This window comes from Camelus bactrianus, chromosome 3 (assembly GCF_048773025.1).
Source record: "Camelus bactrianus isolate YW-2024 breed Bactrian camel chromosome 3, ASM4877302v1, whole genome shotgun sequence".
Classification (NCBI taxonomy): domain Eukaryota; kingdom Metazoa; phylum Chordata; class Mammalia; order Artiodactyla; family Camelidae; genus Camelus; species Camelus bactrianus.
The window spans coordinates 161,246,895-161,256,899 of NC_133541.1; positions in this window are offsets into that span (position 1 = coordinate 161,246,895).

A 10,005-nucleotide genomic window follows, 5' to 3' on the forward strand; every position below is an offset into this window, starting at 1 on the left:
ATTCCTGAAAATTGAGCATGTGGAGAGGCGTTCCTTCAGCATAAAAGGCAGAGGGACTTCTAGACACACATTCTCTGATTTCTGACCGTGTTTCTTATGCCGGTTTCAATGTAAAAGTGGTTTGATCTGGAAAACGAAGTTGGAGCGAGAGCCCCCCCTTACATATGTAAGTTGCATAGTTCCTCTATACAAGAAACTCTGGGGTTCCAACAAGTTAGGTGAAGGACGGCTCGAAGAGAAATTCAGATGTCAAAAGTGAGCTTGTGGAGAGGTTTCTTTCATCCAGCCTTGAAGGTTAAGTTACATACAGAAACAAGTACTCTGATTTCTCAGCATGTTTCTCAAAGCCGTTTTCAAGTAAAAGTGGTTTGCAGTGAAAAAAATCGAGTTCGTGCTAGTACATCCCCATATATTGGAAAGCAGCGTAGTTTACCTTGGACTGAAACACTGAGTTTCCAAAAAGCTAGGTGAAGAACGGCTTTCACACTCATACAGATCTGATAATTGATTATGTTGAGACGCGTTCCTTCATGCAGCATAAAAGGCAGAGGTATTCGAGACACAAATTCTCTGATTTCTAAACATGTTTCCTAACGCCTTTTTCAATGTAAATCCAGTTTGCTGTGGAAAACCACTTAGGAGCGAGTGCCTCCCCTTAGATATGTAAGTAGCGTAGTTCCCCTATACCAGAAACTCTGGGTTTCCAACAAGTTAGCTGAAGGACGGCTCCAACACAAACTCAGATGTCAGAAGTGAGCTTGTGGGGAGGCTTTCTTTCATCCAGCATGGAAGGTTATGTGACAGAAATAATTACTCTGATTTCTCAGCATGTTCCTCAAAGTCGGTTTGAAATAAAAGTGGTTTACTGTGAAAAACCTTGTTGGTGCCAGTACGTCCCCATATATATTAAAGCAGCGTAGTTTACCTTGGACTGAAACTCTGGGTTTCCAACAAGCTAGGTGAAGTATGGCTTCCATACTCATACAGCTCAGAAAATTGAGCATGTGGAGAGACGTTCTTTCATGCAGCATAAAATGCAGAGGTATTCTTCACACACACTGTTATCTCAGCAGGTTTCCTACCTCCGTTTTCAATGTAAAACCGGTTTGCTGTGGAAAACCAAGTTGGAGCTAGTGCCTCCCCTTAGATATGTAAGCAGCTTAATTCCTCTATACCACAAACTCTGCGTTTCCAACAAGTTAGTTGAAGAATGGCTCCAAGACACATTCAGATATCCGAAGTGAGCTTGTGGAGTGGCGTTCCTTCATCCAGCATTGAAGGTTAAGGGACATACAGAAAGAAATACTCTGATTTCTATGCATGTTTCTCATAGCCGGTTTCAAGTAAAGGCGGTTTGCACTGTAAAATCGAGTTTGTACTAGTACGTCCCGATATATATGGAAGGAGCGTAGTTTACCTTGGACTGGAACTCTGGGTTTCCAACAAGCTGGGTGAAATACGGTTTCCACACTCATACAGTTATGAAAATTGAGCATGTTGAGAGGAGTTCCTTCATGCAGCATAAAATGCAGAGGTATTATAGACACACATTCTCTAAAATTTCAGCATGTTTCCTAACACCGTTTTCAATGTAAAAGCGATTTAGTGTGGAAAACCACGTTGGAGCAAGTGCCTCCCCTTAGATATGTAAGTTGCGTAGTTCCCCTATACCAGAAAATCTGGTTTTCCAAAAAGATAGGTGTAGGACGTCTCCAAAACAAATTCAGATGTCAGAAGTAAGACTGTGGAGAGGCGTTTTTTCATCCAGCATTGAAGGTTAAGTGATATACAGAAACACATTTTCTGAGTTGTCAGCATGTTTCTCAAAGCCGGTTTCAAATAAAAGCGGTTTGCAGTGTAAAACCGAGTCCGTGCTAGAAAGTCCCCATATATATGAAATAAGGGTAGTTTCCATTGGACTGAAACTCTGGGTTTCCAACAAGGTAGGTGAAGGATGGCTTCAACACTCATTCAGTTCTGAATATTGAGAATGTGGAGAGATATTCATTTGTCTATAATAAAGGGAATGGTTTGCAGTAGAAACACCTACACTGGATTCTCAGTAAGCTTCCTAGTGCTGGTTTGAATTTCATGCAGTTTTCATTGTAAATCCCAGTTGGAACTAGTATCTTCACATTTACACAAATGTAGTGAATTTACCCACTCATAAGAAACTGTGTTCCCAACAAGCTAGCTGATTGAAGACTTTCACACAACTTAACTGTCAGAATTGTGCAAGTGGAGAGACGTTCATTCATCTAGCATGAAATAATGGGTTGCAGTCGAAACACTTGCTCTGGTTTCTCAGTATGTTTTCCTAGTGCCCGTTGGAGATTCATGCAGTTCTCACTGAAAAACCGAGTTGGAGCTTGTACCTCCCAAAATATATTTATTTAGCTTAATTTTCCACACAAAAGAAACTGTGTGTTCCCAACAAGCTACGTGATTGACGGCTTTCATACTCATTTAAAAGTCAGAATTGAAAATGTGAATAGACGTTCGATAATCTAGCATAAAGGGAATGGGTTTGTAGAAACACGTACTCGGGTTTCTCAGTATGTTTTCTACTGCCGGTTTGATTTTCATGATGTTTTCACGATAAAACCGAGTTTGAGCTAGTACATCCATATACATATATAAGAAGTGTAGTCCCCACATAAAAGAAACTGTGTGTTCCCAACAAGCAAGGAGATTGATGGCTTCACAATTAAATCTCATAAATGAGCATGTGGAGAGAAGTTCGTTCATCTAGCTTAAATGGAATGGTTTCTACTAGAAAGACTTCTACTGGGTTTTCAGTATGTTTTCCTCTTGCCAGATTGAAGTTCATGAAGTTTTCACTGTAACACCGAATTGGAGATAGTACTTCCCATTATATATGTAAGCAGTGAATTTCCCGGCTCTAACGAAACTGTGTGATCCCAACAAGCTAGGTGATTGAAGGTTTCCCACACACTTAACTCTCAGAATTGAGCAAGTGGAGAGACATTCGTTCATCTACACAAAGGTAAAGGTTTGAAATAGAAACACTTACCCTGGACACACAGTATGTTTCCTAGTGCCGCTTGGAAATTAATGCAGTTTTCACTGTAAAACGGAGTTGGAGCTATACCTCCACACATGTATTCATGTAGTGGAATTACCCACTGAAAACAAAATGTTTTTCAAACAAGTAAGTTTTAGGATGGCTTGCAAAATCATTTATCTCTCAGAATAGAGCATGTCGTGAGACGATGTTTCATCTAGCAAAAATGGAACTGATTGGGGTAGAAAAAATTTCACTGGTTTCTCAGAATCTTTGCCTAGTGCCCTTTAGAAATTCATGAAGTTTACTCTGTAAAGTCGAGTTGGAGCTAGTAATTCCACATATATATGTATGCAGTGTATTTACCCACTGAAAAGAAAATGTGTTCCAAACAAGATAGAAGATAGAAGAATTCCCACACACTTAACACTCAGGATTAAACATATAGACAGACGTTCGTTCACTTAGCTTAAAGGGAGTGGTTTGTAGTAAAAGAAATATTCTGGTTTCTCAGTCTGTCTCCTAGTGCCTGTTTGAAGTTCATGCGGTTTTCAATGTAAAATCTAGTTCGGGCTAGTACCTCCCCATATATATGTATCGAGTATAGTTTGCAACTGAAAACAATCTTTGTGTTTCCAACAAGCTAGGGGAAGGACTGCTTTCATACACCATTATCTGAGAAGTGAGCATGTGGAGAGAAGTTTTTCATCTAGAAAAAAGGGGACGAATTGCAGGAGAAACACCTACTCTGGTTTCTCAGACTTTTCCTAGTGCCAGATTGAAGTTCCTGCAGATTTCACTGTAAATCCGAGTTTGAGCTATTAAATACCCTTATAGATGTATGTAGTGTAGTTTCCAACTGAAAAGAACCTTTGTGTTACCGACAAGCTAGGTGAAGAACGGCTTTCACACACACTTATCTCTCAGATCTGAGCATGTGGAGAGACGTTCGTTCATTTAGCACACAGGGAACGTTTACAAGAAAATCACTTACTCAGTTTTCGCACACTGTTTCCTTGTGTCTGCTTGAAGTGCCTGCAGTTTTCAATCTAAAACCGAGTTGAAGATAGTACCTCCCTATATATACGTATGTACTGTAGTTTCAAACTGAACAGATTATTTGTGGTCCCAACAAACCTTGTGAAGTTCGGTTTTCACACACAATTATCTCTCAGAACTGAGCTTGTGGAGAGATGGTCTTTCAACTAGCACAAATGGAGCGGCCGCAGGGAAAACACTTAATCTCTGTTCTCAGTCTGTTCCCTAGTGCCGGTTTGAAGTTCCTGCAGTTTTCACTTTAAAACCGTAATGGAGCTATTATCTCCCCAAATATATGTAAGAAGTGCAGTGTACAAATGTAAAGAAACTTTATGTTCCTAACAAGCTAGGTGAAGGAAGGTTTTTACACATACTTATCTCTCCGAAAAAAGCACGTGGAGAGACGTTCGTTCATTTAGCACAAAGGGAACGGGTTGCAGGGAAATCACTTACTCTGTTTTCTCATAGTGTTTCCTAGTGCCTGTTTGAAATGGCTGCAGTTTTCCCTGTAAAACCGAGTTGGAGCTTGAACCCACCAATATATATGTATGAAGAGTAGATTCCAACTGAAAAGATATTTGCGTTCCCAAAATGCAATCTGAAGGACGGCTTTCACACACACTAATCTCTCATAACAGAGCATGTGGAGAGACATTCGTTCATCTAGCACAAGGGGAAGTTTTTGCAGGATAAACAATTACTCTCGTTTCTCAGTCTATTTCCTAGTGCAGGTTTCAATATCCTGCCCTTTTCCCTGTCAAACTGCGTTGGAACTTGTGCCTCCCTGTATATATTTATGTTTGGTAGTTTCCAAATGGAAAGAAATTTGTGTTCCCGAAAGTTTGTTGAAGGACTGATTCCACACACAATTATCTCTCAGAAATGAGCATGTGGATCTACTTTCGTTCATCTAGAACAAAGGGAACGGGTTGCTGGGAAACAATTACTGTGATTTCTCAGTCTGTTTCCTTGTGTCTGTTTGAAGTGCCTGCAGTTTTCACTGTAAAATCGAGTTGGAGCTAGTACCTCCTCATATATATGTTTGTAGTGTAGATTCCAACTGAAAAGAAACTTTGTGTTCCCATCAAGCTAGCTGCAGGACGGCATTCACACACACTTAATACTCCGAAATGAGCATGTGGATAGACGTTCGTTCATCTAGCAAAAAGGGAACGGTTTTCAGGGGAAACATTTACTCTGTTCTATCACCCTGTTTCCTAGGGCTTGTTTAAAGTTCATGCAGTTTTCCCTCTATAACAGAGTTGGAGCTAGTACCAACCCATATATATGTATGAAGTGTAGTTTCCAAATGAAAACAAACTTTGCTTTCACAAAAAGTTTGCTGAAGGACGGATTCACACACAGATAGCCCTCAGAACTGAGTAAGTGGAGAGAAGTTCGTTCAACTTGCACAAAGAGAACGGGTTGCAGGAGAAACACTTACTCTGTTTTCTCAGTCTGTTTGCTAGTGCCGATTTGAAGCTCCTGCAGTTGTCACAGTAATGAATACTTGGAACTAGTACATCTACATATACATGTATGTAGTGTAGTTTCCAAAGGAAATGAATCTTTGCGTTCCCAACAAGCTTGGTGAAGGCGGCTTCCACAAAAAATTATCTCTCAGAACTGAGCATGTGGATAGACTTTCGTTCATCCAGCACAAAGGGAACGGGTTGCAGGGAAAATACTTTCTCTTGTTTCTTAGTCTGTTTCCTTGTGCCTTTGTGAATTTTATGAAGTTTTCAAACTTAAAACGTGTTGGAAATTCTACCTCCCCATATATATGTAGATAATGTTTTTTCATCTGAAAAAAATTTGTGTTCTCAACAAGATATATGAAAGACGGCTTTCTAAGAAACATCTCTCAGAACACAGCATGTTGACAGACGTTCGTTCATCTAGCACAAAGGAAACGGTTTGCAGTGGAAACTTTTTTCTGCTTTCTCAGTTTGTTTCCTAGTGCCCGTTTGATGTTCCAGCAGTTTTCACTGTAGAACTTTATTGGAGCTAGTACCTCAATATATATATCCATATAGTGTAATTTCTAACTGATAAAAAATTTTATGTTCCCAGCAAGCTAGTTGAAGGACGTCTTTCACAAAAATTTTTTTCTCAACTGAGCATGTGGAGAGACGTTCCTTCATGTAGTCCAAAGGGAACTGGTTGTAGGAGAAACATTTACTTTGTTTTCTCAGTCTGTTTCCTAGTTCCGGTTAGAAATTCCTGCAGTTTTCAATGAAAAAATGAGTGGGAGTTTGTACCTCCCTTTATACATTTATGCAGTGTAATTTGAACTAAAAATAAACCTTGTGTTCCCAAACAGCTAGGTGAAGGGTGGCTTTCCCACACACGTAGCTCTCAGAACTGAGCAAGTGGAGGAAATTCGTTCATCAAGCTCTAAGGGAAAGTGTAATAGTAGAAACAGTTACACTGGATTTTCAGTCAGTTTCCCAGTTCCCGTTTCAAGATCCTGCAATTTTCACTGAAAACAGAGTTGGAGCTAGAACCTCCACAAATATATATGTATGTAGTAAAATTTCTAACTGTAAAGAATCTTTGCCTTCCCAACAATTAAGGTAAAGTACGCATTTCACACATACGTATCTCTCAGACTGGGCATTTTGAGAGATATTCGTTCCTCTAGCACGAAGGAAACGTGATAAAGGAGAAACATTTTGCTTTCAAAGTGTTTTTCTTTCTGTCGGTTTGAAGTTCCTACAGTTTTCAGTGTAAAACCGAGCTGGAACTTGTACCTCCCCATATATGTGTAAGTAGTGTAGTTTCCAAATGAAAAGAAAATTTGTGTTGCCAACAAGATATGTGAAGGGCTGCTTTCACACGCACTTCTCTCTCCGAAAAGACCATGTGGAGAGACGTTCGTTCATCTAGCACGAAGGGAACAGTTTGCAGGAGAAACACATAGTCTGGTTTCTCATTCTGTTTCCTAGTGCCGGTTTTAAATTCCTGCCCTTTTCACTGTAAAACTGAGTTGGATTTAGTACCTAGCCATATATATGTATGAAGTGTATATACCAAATTAAAAGAAACTTTGTGTTCCCAACAAGCTAGGTGAAGGACGGCTTTCACACACACTTAACTCTCAGAAGTGAGCGTGTGGAGAGACGTTCGTTTATTTAGCACAAAAGGAACGGTTTGCAGGAGAACACTTACTCTGGTTTCTCATGCTTTTTCCTAGTACTGGTTTCATATTCTTGCCGTTTTCACTGTAAAGACGAGTTGGAGCTAGTGACTCCCCATATATATGTATGTAGTGTAGTTTCCAACTGAATAGAATCTTGTGTTCCCAACAAGCTTGTTGAAGGACAGTTTCCACACAAAAGTATCCCTCGGTATTCAGCATGTTGAGAGTCGTTCGTTCACCTATTCGAAAGGGAACGGGTTGCAGGGAAAATATTTTTCTCTGTTTTCTCAGTCTGTTTCCTAGGTTCTGTTTAAAGTCACTGCTGTTTTCACTGAAAAACCGTATTGGCGCTTGTACTTCCCCATATATATGTATATATTGCAGTTTCCAACTTAAAAGAAACTTTGTGTACCCAGCACGCTAGGTGAAGGACGGCTTTCACACACACATATATCTCAGATCTGAGCATGTTGAGAGACGTTTGTTCATCTAGCACAAAAGTTAAGTTTTCAGGAGAAACACTTACTCTTTTTTCTCACTCTGCTTCCTAGTTCCTGTTTCAAATTCCTGCCGATTTCACTGTAAAACCAAGCGGGAGATAGTAACACCCCAGATATATGTATATAGAGTAATTTCTAAGTGAAAAGAAACTTTATGTTCCCAACAAGCTAGGTGAAGTACGGCTTTCACACACAATTATCTCTCAGAACTGAGCATGTGGAGAGACGTTCGTTCATCCAGCACAAAAGGAACGGGTTGCAGGGGAAATTCTTATACTGGTTTCTCAGTCTGTTTCCTACTGCCGGTTTGATGTTCCTGCAATTTTCACTGTAAACCCGTGTTGGAGCTAATACCACAACATATATATGTATATTATGTAGTTTCTTCCTGAAATAAACTTTATGTTCCCAACAAGATAGTTGAAGGACGGCTTTCACACACAATTATCTCTCAGAACTGAGCATGTGGAGAGACGTTCGTTCATCTAGCGCAAAAGGAATTTGTTGCTGTAGAACACTAACTCTGGTTTCTCAGTCTTTTTCGTAGTGCCGTTATCAAATTCATGCCGTTTTCACTGTAAAATCGACTAGGAGTTAGTATCTCCCGATAAATATGTATGTCGTGTTGTTTCCAACTGATAAGAAACTTTGTGTTCCCAACAAGATAGGTGAAGCATAGCTTTCACACACACTTATCTCTCAGAACTGAGCATGTGGAGAGACGTTCGCTCATGTAGTAGAAAGGGAACTGTTTGAAATATAAACAATTACTCTCTTTTCTCTGTCTGTTTCCTAGTGCTGGTAAGAAATTCCTGCAGTTTTCAATGAAAAACCGAGTTGAAGTTTGTACCTCCCCGTATATATTTATGCATTGTAGTTTCCAACTAAAAAGAAACTTTGTGTTCTCAACAAGCTAGGTGATAGTCGGCTTCCCCACACAATTATCTCTCAGAACTGAGTATGTTGAGAGACTTTCTTTCATCTAGCACAATGGGAACGGGTTGCAGGTGAAACAATTACTCTGTTTTCTCTGTCTCTTTCCTAGTGCCGGTTTGATATTCCTGTATTTTTCACTGTAAAACCTATTTGGAGCTAGTACCTGCCTATATATATCCTTGCTATTTTGTTTCTAAGTGAAAGGAAACTTTGTGTTCCCAACAATCTATGTGAAGTTCGGCTTTCACACACACTTATCTCTCAGAACTGAGCTTGTTTAGAGACGTTCGTTCATCTAGCACAGAGGGAACGTCTTGAAGGTGAGACACTTACTCTGGTTAGTCAGTCTTTTTCCTATTTCCGGTTTGAACTTTAAATTTTTCACTGTAATACCGTGTTGGAGCTAGAAACTCCCCATATATATGTATGGAGTGTAATTTCCAACATAAAAGGAGCTGTATGTTCCCTATAGTCTAGGTGAAGTTAGGCTTTCACACAAATTTATCTTTCGGAACTGAGCCTGTGGAGAGACGTTCTATAATTTAGCAGAAACGGAAGGAGTTGCCGTAGAAACACTTACTGTGGTTTCTTAGTATGTTTCCTAGTGCTGGTTTGGAATTAATTCAGTTTTCACCTTAAAAACCTGTTGGAGCTTGTACCTCCCCACATATATATATTTTCTGTTTTTTCCAACTGAAAATAACTTTTTTTCCATCCAACTATGTGAATGTCGTCTTTCACACACATTTATCTCTGAGAACTGATCATGTGGCGAGACGTTCGTTCATCTAGCACAAAGGAAATGGGTTGCTGTAAAAACACTTACTCTGGTTTCTCAGTATTTTTCCTAGTACCGTTTTGAAGTTCATGCAATTTTCAGTGTAAAACCGAGTTTGAGCTTGTACCTCCCCATATATATGTATGTCGTGTTGCTTCCAAATTAGAGAAACTTTATGTTCCCAACAAGCTAGATGATTGACGGCCACACACACACGTATACCTGAGAACTGAGCATTTGGAGAGATGTTCTTTCATGTAGCACAAACGGAATTGGATGCTGTAGGATCACTTACTCTGGTTTCTCATTCTGTTTCGAAATGCCGGGTTTTAATTCATGCAGTTTTCACTGTAAACCCGAGTTCGAGGTAGTAACAATAAATATATATTTATGTAGTGTAGAATCCAACTGAAAAGAAATTTGTTTTCCTAACGAGCTAAGTGAATGTCTTCTTTCACTCACACTTATATCTCAGACCATAGCATGTGGAGAGATATTCGTTCATCTAGCTCAAATGTAGTGAGTTTCAGTAGAATCACTTACTCTGGTTTCAGTATGTTTCCTAGTGCCTGTTGAAAGTTCATGC